The sequence below is a fragment of the Lissotriton helveticus genome, chromosome 3_1, assembly GCF_964261635.1.
Source record: "Lissotriton helveticus chromosome 3_1, aLisHel1.1, whole genome shotgun sequence".
NCBI classification, from domain to species: Eukaryota; Metazoa; Chordata; class Amphibia; order Caudata; family Salamandridae; genus Lissotriton; species Lissotriton helveticus.
This window is the reverse complement of record NC_136061.1, coordinates 633,242,455-633,270,194: the sequence shown is the minus strand read 5'-3', so window position 1 is coordinate 633,270,194 and position 27,740 is coordinate 633,242,455. Positions and strand designations below refer to the sequence as shown.

Below are 27,740 nucleotides of genomic sequence, written 5' to 3'. Positions count from 1 at the left end.
TTGTGTGAGAACAGATAATGCAGTACCATCACGTTCTGTGACAAAAAGTGTAAAAGGCTTACTGTAGTTCGGTGTAGCTAGAACAGGTGCTTGGCATAAGGCTTTCTTTAATTCATTAAAACTAAGTGTATGTTCAGATGTCCAAGGGAGGACAGTCGATACGGCTGCCTCCTGTGTCGTTAACTGTATCAGTGGCTTTGCTAGAAATGCATACTGAGGAATCCATTGTCTGCAATAAGAAGTAAGGCCGATAAAAGCACGTACCTCCTTCTGTGTCTTGGGCTGTGGAAGACTCGCTATCAACTGGATACGGTCTGGTGTCAACTGCCTACCCCACTTGGACAGTAAGTGGCCTAAGTAGATCACTTGCTGGACACAGAACTGAAGCTTCGAAGAGGACACCTTGTGCCCCATCTCGGCTAGGAAATACAGAACTGTAAGTGACGCTCCCTCGCAAGCTCGCTCAGAACGGGCTGTGATCAGTAGATCCTCGACATACTGGAGCAGGGCAGTGTCAGTTGGCATGTGAATATTGTCTAGTTGTCGTTTAAGTGCTTGACTGTAAATGCTAAGACTTTCTGTGAAACCTTGAGGAGCTCGTGTGAATTTATAGCTCCTTCCATTTAAACAAAAACCGAAAAGGTACTGGCTGTCTGGATGAATTGGAACACTGAAAAATGCATTCTTGAGGTCTATTACTGTAAAAAATATAGCTTCAGAATCAATAGCTGTCAATAGGGATGAAATATCTGGGACTACTGGATACTGGGGTATGATACATTTATTAAGTTCTCGAAGGTCAATCACTAATCGATATACTGGGGGTGCATTTGGATCAGTGCGTTTCATGACTGGAATGATAGGAGAATTACATACATTGGAGTCAGTTTCTACAACCACTCCTTGAGCAATAAGCTCGTCAATAATTTTGGATAAGGCTGCTACAGCCTCAGGTGGCAATCTGTACTGTCTAATTCGTGGCAAGACTATACCTTGCTTGAGAATCACACGATGGGGTGTGATTTGCATGAAACCTACATCAGTTGGACCTTGCGCCCATAAATGCTGCGGTACATTGGACAATCTTGGATCAAAATCTCGTAATACATAGTGACCTTTAAAGTCACGCAAAAACATACGTATTCCTTCTGGGGAACAGCAAATAACTGCACCTAATTCTTTCAATGTCCTAATACCTAACAGATTTTCTGGACATGATTTCGTAAGTAATAAATCAGTAGTTCGGGACAATGGACCAACTTCTAGAGTAACTGGCTTTGATATCTTGTTTACAGTAGGCTTTCCTGAAAATCCAAGGGAAACATTTCTAGAGCCTGAGAGCGGAGCCCCTGGAACCTCGTCATGACTGATAGTAGTCCTACTTGCCCCTGTATCAATCAAAAACTTTCTGTCTTTCCCTAATACTTGACTATGAACATAGGGACCCTCTTGATCTACTGGTATCTCGATGAGAGGCAAGCCTACCTCCCTCTCTAGGCTGTTTCATGAATACGGTTGATAATCTGGATACTCTGACTGGGCATACTGGTACATCTGCTGTGTAACATGCTGTGTTGCAGCTATAGGCTGCGGTGCTGGAACTGTCTGTTGTGCATTCTGTGGTGACTGAGAAGTCTGTGAAACTTGCTCTTGTCTAGGCGGACGTGGTCTTTCTTTAGTTTTACCAGTGGCTATGTTGTGTTTCAGAACTGCACATTCGTTTATGAAATGACCTGGCTGTTTACAATAGTTGCATGTCCCTTTAACGGGAGCTGCAGGATGACTGGCTTGATTCGGACCCCTCTTCTGACTGTCTTGTGGAACAGATTGTGCAACTAGTACTTTCATTTTCGTGTCTTTCATACGTCTCCTTTCGTGTTCTTGCTCTTCCCTGATTCTGTTCTGGTGATACTGGAGCATCTGTAACATCTGGGACGGGGTACTAGCTTGCCAAGTACTTTCGACTTTCAAAACTCGATTTTTAACTTGTGGACTTGAATTCTCGACTAGTTTAGTAACAAAAAGATGAGGGTATGACTCGCTACTCGTCCTGAGACCACTGTTGATACTAAAACATTTCTCGAATCTAGAATAAAAATCACTAGTATCTTCATCCTGTTTCTGTTTGCATGCTGAGATTGCATCCCAATCTTCCTTTTTCGTGGCTAATAACCTTGGCAAAACCTGAATCAATAACTCTGGCAATTCTTTACATTTCTCCCCAAGACCGGTACCTGGTACTCGTATTTTATCTTCAGCTTCTAGAGCTGTCCAATCTATCTTTTTCTCTCCCACCTCCCATTCTTTTTCCTTGAGTTTCTCGTATACCCCTGCGGGCAACAGGACCTTTAGCATTTTAATAATATCTGGATAAGTGTATTCTCCCATTCGGAGCATGTCTTTTAATTCTCGATGGAACCCTGCTGGATCTTTGTCGTGACAGGGAATTAATTTCTTCATCTCTAAGAGTTCCATCTTTGTGATAGGGGTGTAAACAAATACTCGTTGCATTTCACCATCCGGTGTCCTAACTGGGTGTACTTCTCGTAACGGATTCTGTCTATCTATGTAAAATGGTTTACTTTCTGGAGGCGAGACGTGAACAAAATGCGGGTTCAGAAATGTTCTATATTTGTGGCGCTGTTCTAGAATGACACTAATTAAATCGGTACCTAAACCCTTCCATTTATACTGGAGTAACTCGTTCAGAACATCATGTAACGGACCTGGATCAGAATGTTGTCCCTCATACAGTGTAATGAGGTGCTGGATCATATACATACCCACCAGTCGCTGCTCGGCTGGGGGCAGTTTCAGAAACATTTGTGCCACTATTTCGTCTGGAAAAGTGGTAGAATCAGTAATCCATCGGACTGCTGATCGGGCTAGTTCTTGTTCATGCATAGTACTAAGTTCACTATAACCGATTCGTGATTTCAGAATATGATCGGTAGCTTGAAATACTTGTTCTAGAGAACCTTGTTATGGTGCTGGAAGATGAAAAACTTTCTTGTGTTCTAGGCGTAAATGTCGGTCTGGAAATCTAGATTTACCTACATACGCTATTCTGGCGGTATTCTCGTCGTCTACCTCTTCAGTAGAAGAGTCGTTTTCCTTCTCGCTTACTAGTGCTTCTTTGCGTTGCACGTGTAACCTTATTATTTCCTTGCGAATTTTCCTGTACATACTCTCTATACTACTGAGGGTCTTGTGTCTACCCTCGGCTATATTATCACTCCACCTTGTCAGAACTTTCATTTCGGTCGGATCTTTAGTCGGACAATCTTGTTCCCTTATTAAACAATTAATTAGAAACTTTAATAGCATGAGCTGGGTCTCAGCTTTCCTTAGAGACATGATTTCGCCAATACTTTCTGGATCATCCCCTGTACGGATGAAACGATACATTCTGTCTAGATCTTCTTTCATATTCGGTAGGGTGTCCAAATACTCGGTCACCCGTCTTACACGCAATGAATATATAACCATATTATCATCGCCTGGGACTGGATCATAACGGCATTCGGTAAGAGCTCGTCTGATATCTGCAACGGACTGATATTTGGGCGTACGCTGTAATGCACGTTCATGTAACTCGACTAACGTTACACGTTTGTGTGGCGGCGGGGTACCCGGAGGACCTCCCCCCGCGGCCCCTAAACTGGAATCGTCGACTGATACTCTTCGTGCTGGCAGAGTGACCGATGTAGCGGGAACTTGTACTATGGGCTGGACCGGGGGTACCGTAACAGGTGCTGTAACAGGTGCCCCGGTGGCTGGAAGAACAGGAATTACATTATTTACTGGAGCTGGCGGAGCAGGATTCGCATATTCTGGGAATGTGTCGTCCAAATAGGACGAGAGAAAAATATCAGCTGCGGTCGGTTTGTGACGTAGCTTAATCGGAACTAATGGCGGCGGAAAATTACATGGTGCTTCCGGGGTTGCTTTTGGCAAGCCCTCGGCAAGAAGAGGATACATACCCTTAATGAGGGCATTTCTCTGTCTGTCTGACTGTTCGGCTTTAACTCGTTCACCTACTTCGATCAATTCCCTTTCTTGGGCTCTTTCAGAGGATTCTCTACTTAATTCTGACTTTCTGATTTCTTTCTCTGTTCTTCTATGAGATTCTTTGCGCCATAACTCGATGGCATCTTTCTGGGACTGTCTGGCTTTCTTTTTCCATAATGCTTCTTCTATTCTCATGATGCACTGGGCATCCCACGTACCTGATACGGGCCATCTATACTTTTCCTCTAATTCCTTGGTGTACTCCACCCATAAGTCTAGATATAATATGGCACTTATGCCATGCTTATGATACATAAAATGACCTGGACTGTCCCTAGGCGGGACAGGAACTGCTTCTTCGAGCAGACCTTTTCTAGTTCTTAGCTGACGTAATTTTGAGAACAGAGGCATGACTAGACTGGAGTCTGGACACAATACAATACACAATGAACACAATAATAACTGCAATACGAATCATTCATACCACGACGTTGAAAACACATGAAATAACATTTAGAATAACAGTTCGGACAAGATACTACCTGAAATACTGAGAACAGAACACATGAATTTCTCGAGAACAGAACTTACTAGAACAGACTAGATGCACTGCTGAAACAGTACGAAACTTACCGGTCCCATAAAGAGACACGTCAGGACCCGCATCCACCTAAGTGGACACTTCGTGTTGATCTGTGTACCCAAACCCACGGACCAGAGACAAATTAATTGACCCTGTCTAGATACTACCCCAGCAACGGTACTCACCCGGCAGCAAGAACGGAAGGCCTCGGACTGGACTGGACGGCTACGACGACGGACGAACTTCGGACTTCAGTTACAGGTGGGCCTCCGGATACCTCGGACCTTGGACTCTCGGCTTGGGCTCTGGTCGGGACTCGCCGCGTTCCTCCACCGCCTCGTCTGGATGCTGGACCGCAACCTCCGTCTCCTCCGTGGACCTGAGGGATACTTAAAGCAGAAATATCTGCCGGTGCGCAGGATGGTTCCGTCACGGCTGCAGAGGGTCAGGGGGCTTGCGTGGCTTCTCCGGCGCGTGGGGAAAGGGCAAGTCCCTATTCGGGCGCCATTATGTGGTAAATAAATAATTAATTACCGGTACTATTTTTCAGGATACTCATACAAATAGATAGCTCAATAAATAAGAGTCAAGATACGAGGTAGCTAGAGTTGACAGGCTTTAATTAAGCATAAAGGACTGGAACAGGACAGCCTGTACGGGGATGGGATGGCAGCTGCCTGGGGCAGGGACAAAGGAATGGTAACTTTTAATAACAGTGCACAAGTATATATAGTTAAAACATTTTCATGGCATTCAATACAATAGGCGTAGCAGTAGGCGGAGTTTGTAGCAGTCGCGAAAGATAAGGGCAGAAATGATGTAACAAGAAGGCGTGTACAGGGCGTATACATAGACATGTGATGTAAACGTAACAGAATATGTCATAAAAAGGGGCGGAAACATGGAGGGGGCTACCTGAGCAGCTGGGACCTCTAACCTAGTGGTGCGCACAAACTGGCAATGACGTGTTACCAGGAGGACTGGGGGCTATGACTTCTGTGCTAGAAGAGGAGACGAAAAGTCTGGAGTGTCAGGGCGACATGTACCTAAAGCCTATCTAGTATCTAGTGTTTAGGGAACATGTTGATAGAATCCAAAAGTTATCAGGGCAAAGGCTAACAGACATTAAGACTGGTGCATGCATAATCCTATATGTAGTGTGTGTGCGAGGAATATTCTATGAATATTAATACAGTATTTCTCTTACATGGAGACATAAAGGCTAGACCATGACGGAAACTATTGATGCGATTCAGTGGCTTAGGAATGCAGAGAAGGAGGGCTGGACTGATAACTAGAATCATAACATACTCTTGGCAGACTGAGAGGCAGAGCCAGGCCGAGCCGGGCACTGCGAGGCATGAAGTAAGCTAAGGGTCAGGGATACAGGTGGGGGCTGAATTGCTCCTCGGAGAGGGTTCAGGAAACAGGAGCTGAATCTGAGTCCGGGCCCTTTTGAGGCCTAGAAACGGGGACTTTTCAGTGAATTAACGTGCACACTGTGAAACGTGGCAACGTAGCTTTACATAGGCCTGATATTCGTTGTATTCACGAAGACTGGAAACTGGCATACTAGAGATGGACACAACTGTAATTGCGTCTTTAATCGATCAGAAGGGGAATACATGCATATCGATCATGCCCATATGACATAACAGGGGGAACACGTAGGCACATACAACATGGCAAAATTTACTTTTCCACACCACGGGGAGGGTTTGTGAGGCCTGATAATAAGTCCATGGGAGCTGGAGAGACGAAAGGTGTGTCTGAGCCAATGGAGATAGGCGGAGTAAGAGGGCCTTTGTCCGATGAGGAAAAGAAACGACGGAGAGAGATGGGCCTGTGTTTGTATTGTGGTCAGGGTGGGCACTTTGCGAGGGAATGTCCAGTGAAACCCTCTGGATCATCTTTTGGAAAGAGGGTGGCTTGTTTGTATCATGAAAGGAAGGACCGGCAGTATGAGGTGCTTGGAGCAGTAGACAGGGCCCCTAGGCACTTCATTATCAATGCTCATCTGGTACTTGGCGGAGAGAGTAGAGTGCCAGTATCGGTATTGTTGGATTCGGGGGCTACAGGGAACTTCCTCGACATTACGTTGGCCGAAAAGTTGAGAGTTCCGTGTTGCGTAAAAGACCAGCCTGATCCTGTGCGGGCGATCGATGGTACCGAATTAACATCGGGTTCAATCACTAAGAGGACGGTACCTTTGTGTCTGGTGTGTGAGAACGGACACTCAGAGATGGTGTGTTTTGATCTCATTGACGCTCCCTCTTTCGGGATGGTCTTGGGTGTGCCATGGTTGCAGGAGCACAATCCCAGGATAGATTGGGTACAAAGGCTAGTGTCTCTTGACTCCTCGTATTGTCTAAAACACTGCTATAAGGATGCAGGTGAAAAGGAGTTGTCATTGTCCTGTGCCGCCACTGACATGGATACAGTACCATTGCAATATCAGGAGTTTAGGGAAGTATTTGACGTAGATCAGGCGCAGGGCTTACCCCCACACAGATCTTTTGATTGTAAGATCGATCTTATTCCTGGGGCGCCTCTCCCTTGTAGCAGGGTGTATGCTCTTTCTGAGCCTGAGGAGTTGCACCTGAAGGTGTATCTCGATGAGATGTTGCGTCTGGGGTTTATCCGTCCATCGTGTTCGCCTGTCTCTTCGGCTATCTTTTTTATTCCGAAGAAGGAAGGCACTTTACGGGCGTGTGTGGACTATCGAACGCTAAACAAGGCCACTGTCAAGAACAAATATCCGCTTCCACTCATCCCCGTGTTGTTAGATCAGCTCCGCAGCGCAAAGGTGTTCACCAAGTTGGACTTGCGGGGCGCCTATCATCTGGTGCGTGTGCGAGCAGGGGATGAGTGGAAGACGGCGTTTAAGACAAAGCATGGCCTTTATGAATACTGTGTAATGCCGTTCGGGCTATGTAATGCGCCGGCGGCATTCCAGTATTTCATAAACGAGGTGCTTCGGGAGTTCTTGGATCGGAGCGTGATTGTATATCTGGATGACATCCTGATCTTCTCTGAGACAGGGGTCGAGCATCAGCGACACGTGATCCAGGTACTGCGCAAGTTGCGGGAGCACCATTTATACGCAAAGCTAGCAAAGTGCCAGTTTAGCACCACGCAGGTGGAGTTTCTAGGGTTTGTGGTGTCTGCCGGAGGGTTTCGGATGGATCCAAGAAACATCGAGGCCATTACCACCTGGCCTGTTCCAACGTCCGTAAAACACATACAGGTGTTGTTGGGATTCGCCAATTTTTATAGGCGTTTTATCTCACATTTCTCAGACATTGTGGCTCCCCTGACTCAACTGCTGCAAAAGGGTGTATCCTTTGAGTGGTCCACAGAGGCGCAGGGGGCTTTTCAGCGGTTGCTGGGGGCGTTTACATCGGCACCAGTGTTGATCCACCCTTACCCGGCCCTACCATTTTTTGTGGAGACGGATGCATCGTTGTGTGCAGTAGGAGGAGTGCTGTCCCAAAGAGTGGTCGAGACAGGTTATATGCATCCTATTGCCTATTTCTCTAAGACCTTGCTGCCTGCAGAGCGCAATTATACTGTGGCTGAGAGGGAGCTGTTAGCAGTTAAGCTGTCTTTCGAGGAATGGAGACATTATCTGTGGGGGGCGCGGCACACCGTTACCATCTATACGGACCATAAAAATCTGGAGTTTTTCCGTTCGGCGCGAGCCTTGACGCCACGCCAAATGCGATGGGTTCTCTTTTTTAATGAGTTCGATTTCATCATTACGTATAGACCAGCAGCACAGCAGGCTAAATCAGATGCCTTGTCCCGTATCCATGTAGACCCAAGAGAGCAGGGCCAGGGGAGGGAGAGTAGGCCCATGATATCCGAAGACAGGATTATTGGGGCGGTGGATGGGGAGGTGTTCTCTGCATCAGTAAAGGAACAACTACTGAAGATGGATCTCACTCCATGGCTGTCTTTGTCCCAGGCATCGGTTCAGGATGAATTGTTGTATTATGAGGATCGGTTGTTTGTTCCTCCTACTTTGAGAGATCAGGTCTTGGAGTGGTGTCATTCGTCTGCCCTGGTGGCACATCCCGGGATACCTAAGACGAAGGAGATGTGCGCAAGATGGTTTTGGTGGGAGACATTGGCTCAGGATGTTCAGGGGTATGTTGCGGCCTGTCCGGTATGTGCCATTAGTAAGCCCTCTCATAGCAAGCCATTGGGTCTGTTGCAACCTTTGGAGGTGCCTCCTTCTCCTTGGCACACCATTAGTATGGATTTTGTGACTGAGCTTCCTTCCGTTTCTGGGTTCACTGCTATTTTGGTGGTGGTTGATTTGTTTACCAAGATGGCTCATTTTGTCCCTCTTCCGAAAATCCCTACAGCCAGAGAGATGGCTTTGGTGTTTATGTCTTCTATAGTGAGGATCCATGGGTTGCCTTCTGCAGTGGTGACAGACAGGGGGGCTCAGTTTGTTTCCCATTTTTGGAAGGAGTTGTGTTCCGTGTTGCGGGTGGACGTCAGATTGTCATCTGCATATCATCCACAGTCTGACGGCCAGACTGAACGTACCAATCAGACCATGGAACAGTACCTTAGGTGTTTAACGTCATCACTGGCATGTGATTGGGTTACGGCTCTTCCCATTGCTGAGTTTGCGTACAACAACAGTCGGCATTCAGCCTTAGGCATGACACCCTTCTATTGTTCATTAGGTTACCATCCCAGGGCGTTGGCTATTCAACCCACGGGGCGTGTGCCAGCCATAGATGATGTGTGTAACCGTTTGGGCAAGATATGGGATATCGCCCGGGAGCAGTTGTTGACAGCTAAGGCTGCTATGAAGTTGCAGGCGGACAAACATCGTGTTCCCGCACCCGGTTATCAAGTTGGTGACCAGGTATGGTTGGCTACGAAGAACCTGAGGCTTGGGGGATCCCGTAAACTACAACCCAGATATGCGGGACCATTCCCGATAATACAGATCATAAATCCCGTGGCTATGAAATTAGATCTGCCCGGTGATTATCGGGTCCATCCTGTGTTCCACACGTCCCTATTGAAGCCCTATGTACCATCCACACAGGTCTTACCACCTCCTCCCCCTATAATCGTGGATGGACAGAAGGAGTATGAGGTCCGGGCCATCCTGGATTCGGAAAGACGGAAGGGGCGTCTCTTCTATTTGATAGATTGGAAAGGGTATTCCCCTGAGGATCGTACTTGGGAGCCGGCTGGGGGAGTACACTCTCCTCGTCTGATCCGTATGTTCCATCGTCAACATCCGTCTAAGCCCTGCCCTGTGGGGAGGATCGTTGGGAGGGGGTACTGTTAGGATCCTGTCCTCTATAGTCCTCTTTCTCTTGCCATGTACGAGGAGCCCATGTGATATGCTAGGTGGGGATAAAAGGCTGTCCTTCCCTGCTCCCGGTGCTCGTTATCTAGAATTGTGGTTCCTGGTTCTTGCTGGGTGCTGTATTAGTACTTTGGGAAATTTGCAGTTATTCATGGGCTCGTGATATTTTCCCTTCTTGTTTTGACTCTTGGTATCCCCTTCCCCACTGGATTCCCCTGGACGCTTACTTTAGTGTTTTTTCCTGGGTTTATTTGTGTGTCAGTTCGTCTTTGTCGTTTTGTGTTTGTGGTTTACCTTGTGTTTGTGGAGTCATTTTATCCCGGCTGGGATCAATGAGTGGCTGGGGCTCCGGCGCTTCTTGCAGGAATCGGTGGTCCGGCTGGATTACCCCGTGATTCCTGGTGTTGTTTGTTCTGACGCTGCCCCGCACTTCCGCCCCCTTGTGCATCCCATCCACATCGTTGTGCGGAGGCGGAGTGCTGATTTGGGCGTTTCCGGGTTCCTGGCCAGCGCACAACGAAGCCTGTGTTGTGCAGTGCTTTTTTCCCCTGTTTTGACCTGTTCTGGTCCCCTTTTTGCGGTACGCGAGGAGGAATCTAAGCGGACTGGTAAACGGAGGTTTTTTTAGTCGTTTTCACGACTTTTTCCTCCCCTTCCTCTTCCCCATTTGTCCCAAGTTTCCTGATGCGTGTTCCCTGCCGCTAAGCCCTTCCTTCCCCTGGTTTTGTCCCCTGCCTGCTGGACTTAGCATTTACTCCTGGACGGAGCACTCCACCCGGCGATTACCACAGCATTTGTGGGTAAGGAGGAGTGTATTGGGGTGGTGTGTGGGGGCATGAGAAGAGAAAGAGGGCTAATGTTATAAGATTTCTGACATCTATTGTTTTGTGTGGCAGACGGTGATTCATCCAGTCCCCTGTGGTACAGTACGTGGAGTAACGTGGTCCAGGCAGAAGGACCCCCCCCTTGGAGAGAAGACCTAAGATCCCTTGTCTGTCCTTCCCTTATTCCCGCCCCCTGTCCCTTGCCAGTCTGTTGGCCGATTGGTAATATCTATGGTGTGGGCCACGGAGTGGTAGGTTCAGAGGAACGGGATTATCATCGCTCCTGCAGTGCATGGGCATAGCTGGGCAGGAGCCAACACTTCTCCAGATCCTCCAATGCTGGCTTGCAGAGTGGCACGGCAACCTGATAGCGGCCCTGAGAGGCATTCTGGATCAGCAGGTTGTTGAGCGCACGTAGGCAGACTAGGATCCCTTAGCCTCCGTTTTCACCTGCAGCAGCGGCAGGCCCTCCCAAACAAGGCCTCCCTCCCCTGTTTTCCCCTCTAATCAGGGCTGCAACGCAGCCCACTACAGCCCCTACCCCCCACCTTACAGTTTAAAACCCATGGATACCCGTGTGTTATTGGATTTTGAGGGTTCCCCGACCACATTCGGCAGGGGGCTCCATCACTTTGCGTCATGGCATGACCTCAACATATCTCCCTTTACACTGTGATGTATTCCTATAGGTTCTGAATCGATCCCCCTATTCCTGACCCTATTCTGGTTAGCAAACTAACAAGTTAACTAGTAATCAGGCCATGAGGCAGAAAATCCCCATGATGCAGATACCGTTATCTGACGCAGTCACACTACGGCACAGGAACGTGTTATCTGATTAGGTCATAACGCTTGCGATCTAATTAGACAAGCGATATTCCTCCAGCCCCTGATAAGGCATACGGAGTTCTCGTAACAAATCAAACCTATGACAACCTGGGCAAAACCCTGCAACCATTGTTTTGATTTCACCGAGAACTTCAGTAAAAGAATGTGCTAACGAGCAAGTCGTATGACATCCTTATTGACGTATCTATGTCCATCCTTACGTCAATCTCGGCACCTTAAAGGTATAAATATTACCGATCTTGCCCTATGCAAACACACGCGTGGTGACGAGACGGAGCAGCCATACTTGCCGAAGCGAAGAGCAGAGCAGACCCCGCTGGCGCAGCCCCGCCTTCCTGACGCGCTGAGAGACGCGCTGCTTTCTCCTGCCGAGAAATCCAGCACCGGCGTTTCTGGGTAACCCTCGCAGGCCGCCTGGAATATCGAGACCAGAGAGAGAGATACCATTCCTCATTCATCCTAACTTCCAGGTACAGAACTGAATAACCCCTCACAGAGAATTCTTTAGTTATTCACTTGGCAAAAACAAACTTAACTTAAACTGTAACTTTCTATTCCCGCCCACGTATTAGACTTAGGTCAGGTACACGGGGTAGGCGTATCTAGAAACACCAGTTGAGTACGTTTAGTCAAATGTATATGTGTATGTAATATATTTTATTCATTTTAAAATATCTTATGGCTTAGAAACCATATCAATGTTTTTACAGTATTACTTTATACTATTGCTTTTAATGTATGCACTTTACTTAACTATAAGTATTGCAATAATATCGATCCATTTCTCTTGTATGAGAAAAGAGACTGATCAATAAATAACACCTTTTTATTGAACACGCCCGTCTCTTCCTTTTCTCTACAATCTGATGAGACTAAGAATGCACGTACTGACTGAGTAAAATAAATTGCCTTTTGTTCACACGACTCTCGAGATATACTCTTGATTAGGGGAGAGCAAAGTTGTCATGTTCTATGGTTGTCAGAAACTAAATCCCTTCTTGTCTAATCAGGGAAGTTAATTCCTTCCTGAACATTCGAGAAAGTTTCTAGTGAACTCTGAGCTACGCTGGCAAACCCAAAACTTTAAGTCTAGTATCGACAGTAGTAGACCTAGTTAACGTCTGGTCTAGGCCTTTACTGCTGTAGGTATTATTCCAATGCGCAGAGCCTATTGGGATGATAGGAGCTACACTACATGGCGCCCAACGCGTTTGGAAGGGCGATAAAACTAACATAAGACATTTAGAGTAACTCAGTCGTGCTTTCTCACTCAGACCCCTTTTCCCAAATACTCCAAAGACGTCTGGAGTGGGTGAAAGGTAATATCCGCCAAACCTCGCAGGAGGAAACTCCTATGTATGGTACTTGGTTTAGTCAACGTTGAAGGATAAAAACAGTTCCAAAATATTGTGCATCTAATCTTTGTTTCCATAAGAAACCTGATCTGCAAACAAAAGACATAAGCTTCCTGTAGGTAAAATGGCAGAGAGTGATGATGAAAGAGAGGCAGTTAGATTAGCAACTCAACTCGCAGCAGCTGATGCTACCATGCAAGCAGCAGACGAGGATATAATACTCATCCCGGTCATCAAAAGGAGATCTATAACTCTAAAACTTATAGAAAATGGACTGACACCCAGAGGTGGCACAGTCATATTCGTAATTGAGGCACACGAATATCGGCAGACAGAGGTATATTATTCATGGATACATTTTCCAGCAGCAAATGCTGTAACAAAGTACTTCCACTATTACAAAATAGAGGAACCTCCTAATGAGTACACTCCTTTCGAGGAGGTGGAAGTACCACTCAAATTTCAAGAGCATTTGCTCTTATTTAATGGCGCCCTAAAACATAACAATCACATCACCAGGCTCGGTCCTTTAGGTAGACCAGGAGCAACGTGGCCGGTCCTAGCCGGATACACACCACACCCAGACATCGAAGGGATGTCTGCAGCAGAGCTGTTAACACAGCTAAAACAATTAATAAAAATTCATAGACAATTAGTTCAGTATGTGATGCGGACTTCAACAATTCAGCCAGCGATTAAACTTCCACAGCTGACCCCTCACCAGGGGAACACAAATAAAATTACACCACAGAACATCCAATCCTGCCTAGGTAAAGTACCGGCTAAACGGGAACAAATACCATTCTGGTTGGCACAGAAAATCACCCAAATAGAGGCGGTGTTTCCTGACACCACCCCGTTAGAAAAACACAGGATTCTGACTATCTGTCTTCCAATGGGAATCGCACCACACATCGAGGACTGTGACACTTGGGGTACAGTCTTTGCTTCCATCTACACAAAAACGCACGGTGTTCCATCCATTTTGGTAATACCAGATGTGCTAAAACAAATTCAAGACGAATATGGTCCGGAACCCGCTTTAACTCTTGGTATGAAATTACTGAAAGACTTCAAGCAGGTCTCGGCTATATTATTAGCCAACATAAAAGGTGAAGCAGCAAACGTGGCGATCCGCCAGAGGTTAAAAGAGACAGATATAGCAGACCAACCAGCTGAAATTGCCAGAATCATAGAAAAATCCTATGAGGAACTAGGTAGAGATAGTTTAGGTGGAATACCAGTAAAACCGCAACTGATTGAAAGTCCAGAAAAATTATTTTTTAATAATAAATCTACATCACCAAAAAAGAACTGGGATGGAAACAAACAATCCAATCCTAAAGAAAAGAAACTCCAGTCCCGAGGAAGGTCTCCTAGGCGAAGAGAAAAATCTCCGAACCAAAGACACAGGTCACCCCAGAGTGACCCCTCTGGGAATAGATATAACCTTAGAAATAGGGATAATATAAAGAAGCCTGATAGATATCAAGACATTGATACACGTCCCTCTCAATCTTTTCAGACTTCCTCGCAGAAATCGGAAAGAAGAGGACGATCAGAACAAAGAGAAGAGCACGCCAAGTCCAAAGACAAGGAACCTGCTCAGCTAAAAAAGAAATTACAATTTCCAAAAAAGAGGGTAGCCAGTATCAAGGTAGTTAACAATGCCGAGAATACTGAGGACACAACTGAAAAACGGAGAGTGGGCTCAGACAATGCTAGACAGCGCAGCAGAAGTGAGCATAGCTCGCAAAGTCCTTATGAATCATCTGGAGACAGTGGACACGAATGAATATCTTCAAGTGGAAACTGCGGACACCAGAGTTAGCAAACCTCACAAAATATACGAAATAACATTCAGTATAGAGGGGGATAAGACTAGAAAAATAAGGGGACTATTTTGGGATAATCTCTCCAAGGGCTATGACATCCTTCTAGCTGAAAAAGACTGGCCACCAGAGTTTGTCAGGGAGTGCCCTCATGGCGAAGAAATAATTATGCCTGCCTTCTCAAATCAAATTCCAATTCATAAAAAATACACACTTGCTAGAAAGTGGGCAGTGGCTCTAGCTCCTGCTTTATATAAAAATCACGTGGGATGGGATGAGGACTCTCCTCCTCACAAAATCCAGTTAAAATCACAACCAACTGCACAAAGGCAGTACCCAATTAAGCAAGAAGCTAAAAAACAGGTAAATGAAATACTAGATCAGCTAGAATACCAGGGGGTGATTGAAACTTGCACCTCACAAATGAACAACCCTTTGTTTCCGGTCTCCAAACCAGACAATTCATATCGTCTAGTTTTGGATTACCGACACCTTAACACATGTTGCAAAACTTTTGCAGTGCAAAACTCACATAGTGCTGCACTAATGAATAACATAGTGCGCAAAAAATACAAAACAACATTAGACATCTCTAATGGATTCTTTTGTCAAAACATAGCACCAGAGAGCAGATATTTAACTGCATTCTCAATAAATGGCACTCAAAAACAATTCTGTCGGTTAGCCCAGGGATACAAGAACAGCCCGGGGGTATTCTCAGCGAGAGTAACAGAATTACTACAAATATATGATGATGAAGCATTATCTTATGTCGATGACATTTACTTAACGGATGATGACCTGGAGACTCACTTGAAAAGAGTGAACACCATAATACTTGGGTTCGCAGCAGAGGGTTACAAATTCAACTTTAAAAAATCCAGAATTGCCCATCTGACAGTCCTGTTCGTAGGATATGAATTATCAAGTGTAGCCTGGCTGACAATTTTCTAGAACTAGAAGAAATGGAAAATTTAGAATATGAAAAAACATATCCTCTGCCAATCGACATTCTGCCTTTACGACATTACGCCTGTGTAATTTATACAGACGGAAATGCTCAACCTCCCGTTTGGGGAGAACAGGCATACAACCCCACATGTGGGATTACAAAAGAAGTGTGGTGCGGAGGTAAACTAAAACCTCTATTAACAAAAACACACTCAGTAGAAACTAATTCAGAACAACAAACTGAAATATTAGCTTTGAAAATGGCGCTAGATAATGCGGATCGCGAATTCCCGACACTTATAGTGTCAGATTCATATTACTGCGTCAAATCATATAACAGCGATTTGCAGACATGGATTCAAAACGGTTACAAAGATGGCACAGATGCACCAATAAAGCAGAAAATGCTCTGGGAACAAATAGCTCTTCTACAAAAGGAGCTACCAAAGACTCACGTGACACACTCACTGAGTCATCAGCGTGATGGCGTTCACGTTGCAGGGAATTCATTGGCTGAAACAGCCACAGCGGCAGCCACTAAATCGGCTCCCGTAGTTCGAAAAAAGCGTACATTAAAATACATTGACGGTGAAACAGTGCTGGCGGTGAAAACGTCATCAAAAGGCGACTGCTCAGCGTTACCGATCAACTATCCACTCAATTATACATACATAATCGATGCAAACTCCGTCCCTTTTGCTCGAATCCCTGGAGTGGGGGATAGAGTGATTCCAAACATGGACAGGAGGAACTTGTTAATCGCAGACGCACATATGGGCGAGGGTCTCAGACACCTCAAACTAAAAGATTCTCTGGAAGAATTACAATCACGGTACTGGTGGCCAGGCATGAGCCTGCGTCATACCATGTTTGTAAAAAACTGCCCAAACTGCAACAGAGATCGCAGTGGGGAGAGAAACAGTTTAATACCTCGCCGTTTTGCTCCAGAAAAAATCAAGAGTAAAAAGTAAGGGTAGCGATTAACATATACGGGCTAGTTTACACTTATAATGTAGATCACCAGCACTCGGCTGACGTCTGGACTGTTATACAAAGATTTGCGAGTCTAAATGGCATATACGCTAAGAGCATGCTACGTTTGACCATTGTCTTCACTCTAGCCCAACAGCCTGAGGGGAAACATGACCAAATGATCATAGCCCAGCGGGAATCTTCTCACTTCCTTCCTGAGGGATACGGGATGGTGTAAAGAAAAAACCAAGGCATAAAGCAATCTATAACAGAAAGGATATTAGGTTCGGGAGCTGGGTGGGTCAAACATCTAATAAGTGTCCAACGTAGTCTCAATAACTTGCCAAGAAATTCTCTGAAGGGATTCAGTGCGTACGAATTATTATTTGGAACTAGGATGATGATCTCTGACATTGATAGTCAGACTTCAGTGGTGAAAGAAAAAAGCTTTGATATCAAAGACCGTTTGGCTATTTTGCAGGACTTAAACAAACAAGAAAAGACCTGAGCAACATAAAGTTGAAACAACAGCCAACAACCACTGAAGAACCACCACCTGTCCCAGCAAGACCTGTCTGGATTCCAAAAGTCGGGGATCTAGTCAGGGAAAAGATCGCGGTAAAGAAGGAATTTGGGCCTTCTTACAGAAAAGCAGTTCCTGTCTTGTCTGTCAACAGGACAAGATCAGTTGTACTACCGCCACTTGCTGGTAAAAAGGAGAACCGAGTTGTATCCATCGACCTGGTAAAACCACAATCATGTGGCCGATAACAAACAGTAGGCCAAGTGGACTCCCAATAAGTAGCAGAACACCAAGGTTTGCTACCAGTACAGAGGTCCTAACGAAGAGGCTCATCACATTCGAAAAGCCTACAGAAGAACAACAAGGACTATGCAACAATGCAATAGAACTCAGACCTCTGAAAACCCAAATAAAAACATTTAGCAGAGACACACCAATCTATAATGAAGTACCAAGTGAAAATGCAAGAAACAGAAATCCTGAACCAATTGGAACAATTGACAGAACTGCATCCGGCTACTTCATAAACTTCGATGATTCCTCTGAAGGCTTCAGTGAATCAAAGACACAGCCATCATCAAAAACCTTTAAAGATAAAGCTAAAGAACTTTTGAAACAACTGAAAGAAACATTCCTGATTTCTCCATGGATAGAATTTTGGGTGGGTTTTGGTGCATTTATCCTCATACTTTGGCTCATCATGGTACTAACTTTGGGACGCTTCATTGAGGGAAAATATGCTAAAATGGACACAGCAAGTCAGAAAATCAACTTGATCCTCAAACCACACACATCTTCACACGTCGAGAAAAGAGAACTTTCTTCAGTTAACTTCACAGCCAATCCGATACCTGGTGGGGTAGCCTGGGACAACACTGACTATGAAATTTATGGTCCGGTCGAGATCCTGAAATATCCACACCAAATTAAGATCTCCTTGAGTGACTTTGTAAAACCAAACTCATTTGCTGATGATTGGGACTTTGAAAGCATTAATAATATGATGTCTGACTTAGTAATGTCTGCTAAATTTACCAAACATGATTATTTGCAGGGTTCTACAAATTATGATAGTATGTACTGTTATAACCACTATGGTAACCATTTTTTACATAGATCTGCACAACCAAGAAATGTTTTAAATTATAATCAATGGGAACATTGTGCAACACCTCCAAAAGGGAGCTCAAGAACCTTCTATGACAAATATTCATACTTTTCAGGTTTTAACACAAGTAATGCTGAAACATTTTATTTTAAATTGTCAAACAAGACAGGAACTAAGACCATGATAACCAACACAAAATTGATATATTCAGACTCATTTTTTGAACAAATGAATACTTTTGGATTTGATTATTGGGACAAAAATGTTGAATTGAAAAGCGTTTGGGGTACAAAAGAGTGGCAAGTACAGGGTATAGAAGCTTTGTTTAGAGCCTGCATGATCCCAGAACAAATGATATTTTTAAATGACACTGTTCAACAAACTACCTGTCTTGGCTTAGCCAAAATCAAAGATTTAAATAAACCGTCTATTCCAAAGCCAGCAATATTTAGCAACACTTCTACAGATGAAGAGATAGACGTAAACCATATATTAAACCAAAACAGAACACATCCTGATTGGAAACAATGGTTGATCTGGCCCACAGATACTAATAACTGTCAAGACAGATTCCTGAACAAAACACAGGGGTTCAAAATGACCAGGCCAGACCCTAGATATCCTCAAAGACATCACCCAGGGATAATAACAACCTACAGTGTTGGCAAATTATGCCTTCAATGGCTACAAACTTCCACACTGGCAGAAATTAAGCAACACCTAACTTTACTTACTGATGGTGCTGACTTGCGTGATTTCATAATGGGACCACGCAAACAGCGTCAAAAACGTTTCATAGCAGCCTCTGTATATGCAGCATACAATGAGGCCTGGAAGGTTACTCAAATTGAAACAGCAGAGAGAATACGGGAAATTGACCGTATTAATTTGGAAAAATCACTTTCTGTAGTGGACAATGGGTTAATGACTCTGAGCCTCCAGAATTTTTTCTTTGGACAGCATTGTGTCTTCAGCAATCGACATATTATCGCAGGACTTACTGTTATTACAACACGGTCAGTCACAATTGCGTTCTATTGTACAGCTTGGCTGGACGTTACAAAATCTGCGTTCAGGCTATGTGCCTTGGCGTTTAATCAACACAACGTCACTATTCCAAATCTTTAACCTTACTGATAGACAAATCAGTATGGCACAAAAGGGTGCTGATTATACAATCCTGAGCATTGAGAAACTCGAAAGATTACCAGTGACAATGTCAGAACGACCTGTCAGTGAATGGATAATACATGGGATAATAAATATTCCAATCTCAACCTTCAGGTTTCAATACTGCCAAAAATATATACAGGCTGGCATGTACGAGAAATTGGGAAAAAGGTACCTTAAAACAACTTGGAACCTGCCCTATTCACATGCATGTGTCAGTAATAAAGGACAGAAAGTGTTTCTTAGTGGCAACAATTGTGCGATGTCACTAAGTGGCACACTTCTGTGTAACGGAATTAGTTTGCATGGAGCCTGTGAAGGGAATTCATACAACCTTTCATGTCACCAGCAAGGCGCACCTGCAACAGAAATAGAACCATTCTTTCAAAGACTCTATAATGGGAGTTACATTCTAATTGTAGACCGCAGATGTTGTAGTCTTATGCCCGGGACTCCTTATCTAGTAACTACGACTGCGAAGGTCAAGTGCTGTGGACGCTCATTGTTCCCCAGCTCCTTCCCAGACAGGGAGGCAAGGGCATGGCCCGATTTGAAAATTACTTCTATTCGAATAGATACTTTAAGCAGAATAAAAACAGTGCTTCTTCAGACGCCTACCAGGCTCTCGTCATCAAAAGAAACGTATGATCTACAAGTCGCAAGGACGACTGCAGAGATACATACATTATTATCAACTAATTCCCCCGTACATTTCGCAGAAATCCTGAATGAAATCTTAAATATTTCTGATACCAATGGGGTCTCAAAGGTATTTAAGACAGTATTTTCGATGGCATTAACACCATTCAAAGCCATACTGGGTATTTTTCTAGATTTCGTCCATTCGATTTTTGGCGGACTTCCCCTGATCTTGGGACTAATTGCAGGAATCCTATTCTTAGTCCTTATTTTTCGTTATGGCAACCCATGTCACAGACAAAACTCTTGCGACAAGGGAAGAAACAATCCTAGCCATTGGATACCGGGACCGGATATCAAAAATCCTGGGACTCTCCCGGCTTAGAGACCTGAACATGACTTGGTTTCTATCATTTCGACCAATGTGGCAAAGATGTGTTTTACCTGTATTGAGGTGTCTGCTATGCGGAGAAGAATGCGTGTTAGACACCTGTCTGACGCTACAATCGGATGCGCCAATGGATGCAGAAACATTGTTGAGCCCGATCAAGGTTCACGCTTTGTGCTGCCCTCAAAGGCTACCAATCCTGATGACGGCATTCGTGGAAGCTTCACCCCTACGATTGATGGGTAGTGAAGTTCAAGATGAAAGCAGCATCGAACAGGTACGACCTTCTGTCAGTAATACAAATCAGAATGTCAATGGAGACAATCATGCGCAAGAATGCATGATTACACCTATTTCCGAGTTAGTGGAACTTTCCCAGGAAGCTGTTGACAGTTTTTTCGAAAGCCTAAATGATATGATGTTCTCACCAGAGCAGAAATAGAGACTTTTGAACAAGCTCGCACACGGCGTTCCCTGAATTCGGCCTTCAACTTTAAAAATAAAGTCACATGAACAATTTTACCTCCAGTTCACGAACAGCAGTTTTTCCAGCAGCCCCAAATATTTTTGCATATTTTTTCGGGACACTATCTTCTGCTTAAAGTAAGAACTATTCTTAGAGAACTAAGGTTTCTAAATTTTAGATAGCTTATAGACATTAGCTGCCCGCTGGTATGTTCATTAATATTTTTATTCTGTGATGGAATGGTCTCGAACTTTTTTCTGTATTAAGAGCCATTTCATGTGTAATTTCTCATATACCAAATAAGCAATAATGTATACAAATGCGTGATTACTTTAGCATTATTCCATAGCTTGAGTGCATGCAATACATATGACTGCAATTTTTCCGTATATTTGAAAATTTCAAAATGCATTTATGTATTTTGGGGTGGTAAGGTATACACTATACTCTATAGTATGTTGTACTATGTTATACTATGCATAGATTAGTAAATATGACCATAGTTAGCGTGGAGTGGGTGTGATGTATTCCTATAGGTTCTGAATCGATCCCCCTATTCCTGACCCTATTCTGGTTAGCAAACTAACAAGTTAACTAGTAATCAGCCCATGAGGCAGAAAATCCCCATGATGCAGATACCGTTATCTGACGCAGTCACACTACGGCACAGGAACGTGTTATCTGATTAGGTCATAACGCTTGCGATCTAATTAGACAAGCGATATTCCTCCAGCCCCTGATAAGGCATACGGAGTTCTCATAACAAATCAAACCTATGACAACCTGGGCAAAACCCTGCGGCCATTGTTTTGATTTCACCGAGAACTTCAGTAAAAGAATGTGCTAACGAGCAAGTCGTATGACATCCTTATTGACGTATCTATGTCCATCCTTACGTCAATCTCGGCACCTTAAAGGTATAAACCGATCTTGCCCTATGCAAACACACGCGTGGTGACGAGACGGAGCAGCCATACTTGCCGAAGCGAAGAGCAGAGCAGACCCCGCTGGCGCAGCCCCGCCTTCCTGACGCGCTGAGAGACGCGCTGCTTTCTCCTGCCGAGAAATCCAGCACCGGCGTTTCTGGGTAGCCCTCGCAGGCCGTCTGGAATATCGAGACCAGAGAGAGAGATACCATTCCTCATTCATCCTAACTTCCAGGTACAGAACTGAATAACCCCTCACAGAGAATTCTTTAGTTATTCACTTGGCAAAAACAAACTTAACTTAAACTGTAACTTTCTATTCCCGCCCACGTATTAGACTTAGGTCAGGTACACGGGGTAGGCGTATCTAGAAACACCAGTTGAGTACGTTTAGTCAAATGTATATGTGTATGTAATATATTTTATTCATTTTAAAACATCTTATGGCTTAGAAACCATATCAATGTTTTTACAGTATTACTTTATACTATTGCTTTTAATGTATGCACTTTACTTAACTATAAGTATTGCAATAATATCGATCCATTTCTCTTGTATGAGAAAAGAGACTGATCAATAAATAACACCTTTTTACTGAACACGCCCGTCTCTTCCTTTTCTCTACAATCTGATGAGACTAAGAATGCACGTACTGACTGAGTAAAATAAATTGCCTTTTGTTCACACGACTCTCGAGATATACTCTTGATTAGGGGAGAGCAAAGTTGTCATGTTCTATGGTTGTCAGAAACTAAATCCCTTCTTGTCTAATCAGGGAAGTTAATTCCTTCCTGAAAATTCGAGAAAGTTTCTAGTGAACTCTGAGCTACGCTGGCAAACCCAAAACTTTAAGTCTAGTATCGACAGTAGTAGACCTAGTTAACGTCTGGTCTAGGCCTTTACTGCTGTAGGTATTATTCCAATGCGCAGAGCCTATTGGGATGATAGGAGCTACACTACAACACTTGGAACTGGTACAACCTTAACCCGGAGGTAAGATTGTGAATAACAAACACGCCACCCCGCTGATTTGTGTCTATTACTATTCTGGTTCTACGCAGCTGTGCTTTGTGATGTACATACTTTTTTTTTAACAATATCATAATAAAATGAATGACTGCTGCTCCGGAAAAACTAGAACAGCACATACTAATTATTGTCATGGTAGATAGGGAGAGAGCACCATGGCCCATTGACCACAGCCTCTCTCCCGCACTCAGAAGTGATGACTTCATATTCCACTCTGCACACCTGCACTTACGGTAATAATTATATATGCCATACCTCTGAATATAGATGTTACCCAATACGCGTGTTTTTGAAGCAAGTGCAGTGGTAAATGCAAATTCAGACACTTATTCCTACAATGTATTATATTGCAACATTTATATAGCGCTTACTACCCCTGTGAGGCACTAAAGCGCTTTCCTAAATGTGTAAAGATAAAACTCGTTATTACTTAGTACCATAGTAATGGGGAGATGTTTCTAAATGATAATACTCTTAACTTCACTGCTTCACACTAAGGGTCTCTGAAGTCAAGATAAACTGTGTTCTAATTCAGTTTACATAACCGTGTTTATAAATATTAACTGCGATAGAACTATTTTGGAGAATGGAGGGTATTCCTGTAGAAAAGTTTGATCAGAGACACTTGGGCCCGTCCATTGCAACAATGCTGGCGCGGAACAGAGAAGGTTTTTCAGGACATGCCGTGCGTCGGCCCGCTGGAGCAGTTTGTAACTGGCTGTATCGAGCAGTGTTATATGCTCTTAGTCAGTGAAGCAACCGTTGCTGTTGTTGGTGCCTAATAAGATGCTGTTGCTGGGGGATGTTGTTAAAAGCATTACAACTCGAGGGCGTGCCATTTAGGTTAAGGGACACTGGCCAAGCTGCTAAGGCAACGAAGTGGAAGCTGATGCGGAGAAGAAGCCTTTGATATTGAGAGGTTCCTGACTTTGTGCGGTTAATGGCTCATGCTGATTGTGAGAAAACAAAAATAACCTATTTTACCAAGATTTTATGTGAACGGGTGTGACTTATGAAGCTTTCCTGAATTTCCAATCATGTCTCGTCTACTCATGGAAAAAAGACTGCCTCACTGTTTTCTCTTTCGACAGTTCTTGCCTTTTGGATAAGTGCTTCCATTGTATTGTATTTGTGATGTATGCATGACATTGGACTCGTTGGTGTAAGTGTGATGTAATAATTTACGTTTTGCATTTGCAAGATCAGTGCTGATCTGTTGGGACTGCTGTGGTAGGCTTTAATTACGGCCTCTAAGCATTATTTTTAGGTCTCGCCTAAGGCATTGCTTTAGCACACACTCTGCACCCTCACACACACTCTGCACCCTCACACCCACTCTGCACCCTCACATCCACTCTGCACCCTCACACACTCTCTGCACCCTCGCACACACTCTGCACCCTCACAAACACTCTGCACCCTCACACACACTCTGCACCCTCGCACACACTCTGCACCCTCTCACACCCTCTGCACCCTCTCACACACTCTGCACCCTCTCACACACTCTGCACCCTCACACACTCTGCACCCTCACACTCTCTGCACCCTCACACACTCTGCACCCTCACACACACTGCACCCCCTGCACCCGCACTCTTCCCCCTCACACACTGCACCCTCACACACACTGCACCCTCACACACTTCACCCTCAAACATACTGCACCCTCACACACACTGCATCCTCACACACACTGCACCCTCACACACTGCACACACTGCACCCACACACACTGCACCGACAAACACACACTGCACCCACACACACACACTGCACCCTCACACACTGCACCCTCACACACTCTACTGAATGCAACACCCACTCCACACAATACCACTCAGTGCCACCTAATTATATGCTACATAATGACACTGCACTCAATGCAACATACACTCCAAACAATACCACTCAGTGCCACATAATTATATGCTACACAATGACACTGCACTCAATGCAACATACACTCCAAACAATACCCCTCAGTGCCATATAATTATATGCTACATAATGACACTGCACTCAATGCGACATACACTCCAAACAATACCACTCAGTGCCATATAATTATATGCTACATAATTACATTGCACTCAATGCAACATACACTCCAAATACCACTCAGTTCCACATAATTACACGCCACATAATTACACTCTTCTCAATGCAACGTAAATACACTCCACATAATACCACTCAGTGCCATATAATTACAAACCTCATACTTACACTCTACTCAATGCAACATAAATACACTTTATCTGTCTATCTATCTATCGCCCTCACTCTATCTGTCTATCTATCACACTCTATCGCCCTCACTCTATCTGTCTATCTATCTATCGCCCTCACTCTATCTATCTATCTATCTATCTATCTATCGCCCTCCCTCTATCTATCTAGCACCCTCACTCTATCTATCGCACTCTCTTTATCTATCTATTGCATCACCACAGCATCACTCAGCACCACCACAGTATCACTCAGGGGCACCACAACATCACTATGCGCTACAATAGCATCACTGAACGCCACAGCACCACATGTCGCCACCACAACATCACTCAGCGCCACCACAGCATTAATCTGTGCAACCATTCAACAACTAGTTCAAATATGTTCTCTCAATGTTTCAAGCTTTATTACAAATGCCACAAAAATATATTAATATTTCACTTTTGTTCTTGGATTTTCGTCACAATAAAATACAATGAACATAATCTTAACAGAAGTTATTTACAAAAGCTATTGCCATTATAAATTACAATCACTTTTATTTAAGTATTATTAAAAAAAATAAAAGCCATTTTTATTTGTAATATCAATACATCTAAGTCACGTAAATACAACACATATTGCATTACAAATGCTATAGGTGTCACATTTGCGAAAGTTAAAACTATTGGCATTGTAAATGACAAAGCTATTAATTTCGCTATTTTCAAAACCAACACATAAATCAAAAATCTGTCATTTACAATACCAATAGCTCAAACTTTCCAAATGCGAGACCTATTGCATTGCAAATGCTTGTTGTTAAGGGTGCTCAGCTGCCTGTTAATTTAACGTAATGATTTTTGTTGCAGGTGCTGAACTTCAAGCATGTTGTGCTCAAGTCCTGCAAAAAGAGTATGCTCCTCTTCGGTGCCAGTGCTGCTCCTGGGCCTTGACCTCTGTGCCTCAATTGCTGCCACACTGTGTTGTGGTCTTTCTTGTCCACAAATGTCAGACACCCCCTGCCTTGCCACTCTGTCCTCACTTGCCTCCCCTGAGGCATCTAAGTCGTCCTCCAATGGAGCCAGTGGGGGCACATATGTGCGCTTCCTGCGCATAATGGTTGTCTGATGTGAGTCATCACTTGAGTCCCCATTATCGGAGTGCTCCAAATTAATTGGTATGTCTTCTCCCTCTGCACTGTCTTCAAGTGCCCTGGGTTGTGCTGTGGAGGTAAAGGGGGACACATGAGTTTGTGTTTTTGTCTGCATTATGGACTCAATAAAGTTTAAAACTTTTAAGTTGTCTGACTCCTGACCCTGTCTTTTTGCCTTTACTGTAACCCACATTTTGAACATGATTTCCTATGCGTCATTGACACACTATCCTCCATCCAACTACAACTCCCATGATGCATTACTGTGTGTGTTGTAAGGAGTGGACCGGAGTGACAAGTGTTGTGTTTATTTTACACATTCTAGACAGTGTGCATGCTATGAGGAGGTGTGCAAAAATATTTTACCCTGCATCTTACCTTGACTGCTGGATGCAAGGTCGGAGCTGTCAATGTCAGTCACACCACTTACACTCTCAGGCAGGAGAGTGGACTCCACCAGCTCTTCATGGGGTGTTGACTGTACTGCTGTGGGTGTTCCTCCCCCGGTCTTCTTTGACTCCTTTAGTTTGGCTGCCACCCTCTCCTTGGACTTTTGGCGCATATCATTCCACCTCTTGCGCAGTTTCTCGATGGTACGATGGGTAACACCAACAGCATTAACTTTCTCCTGTATTTGCAGCCAAATCTTCCTTTTTCTCGCTTCTGGAACTTTCATAGCTTTCTTCCCAAAAAGGAGCTCATGGTTGCAGACCATCTTCTCTATGATCACCTCCTGCTCTTTCTCTGAGAATTTATGTTTCCTTTTCCTCTTCTCACCCTCCTTGCCCTCCTGTGGCCTCTAAGACTACATTGGGGTTCTTGATGTGCTGTGAAGCCTCCAAACACACTCCAAACTGCCTCTAACTGCGGCTCAGGGAAACAGGTACAGCTAATCACTCCCACTTCCTGGTTGTGATGTCATCAAGCTGCACCTGTATTGCAGATTCCCGATTTTGCGATTTCTTAATTTGTGAATTTCGCAATTAAGGAATCGCAAATCAATATTATGAGATTTCTTTGCAAAGTTTATGAAATCGCAAAACTTTAGCGATTTTTTATATACATGCCGTTTTGCGAATCTGAAACTGCAAATCTCAAATTCTCGCAATTTGAGATTCGCAAAACGTGATATTGATACATATGCCCCTAAAATACTTTATGTCAATAAATATTGACAAATGGCTAGACCCTTTGGGGGTTGTATAAAATCCATTTTCAGGAGACCCTATGCAAGTAGGGGGTATTGATTTTACCCACAAAAAGAAACCCTTGAGGTTCCGTGGTTTTCGGGACCGGACTTCATTTTGTTTGCGTTGTTTGAGACGCCATTTTGTCTTGCCCTCACGTAGGTCGTGGAGGTAACCGAACGAACAAAGTTGCATGGGCTTTATTGTTCATGTACA

General features: G+C 44.2%; 1 long non-coding RNA gene across 2 annotated transcripts in view; it reads left to right on the top strand.

The window, feature by feature from the left end:
* LOC144824691 (uncharacterized) overlaps positions 1-26,451 on the top strand; it is a 164,537-nt gene extending 138,086 nt beyond the window's left edge. For both annotated transcript variants that reach the window (XR_013609061.1, XR_013609062.1), the window contains one exon: positions 26,054-26,451. This is a non-coding gene — a long non-coding RNA (uncharacterized LOC144824691). The remainder of the gene's footprint in view (positions 1-26,053) is intronic.
* Positions 26,452-27,740: the final 1,289 nt, after the last annotated feature.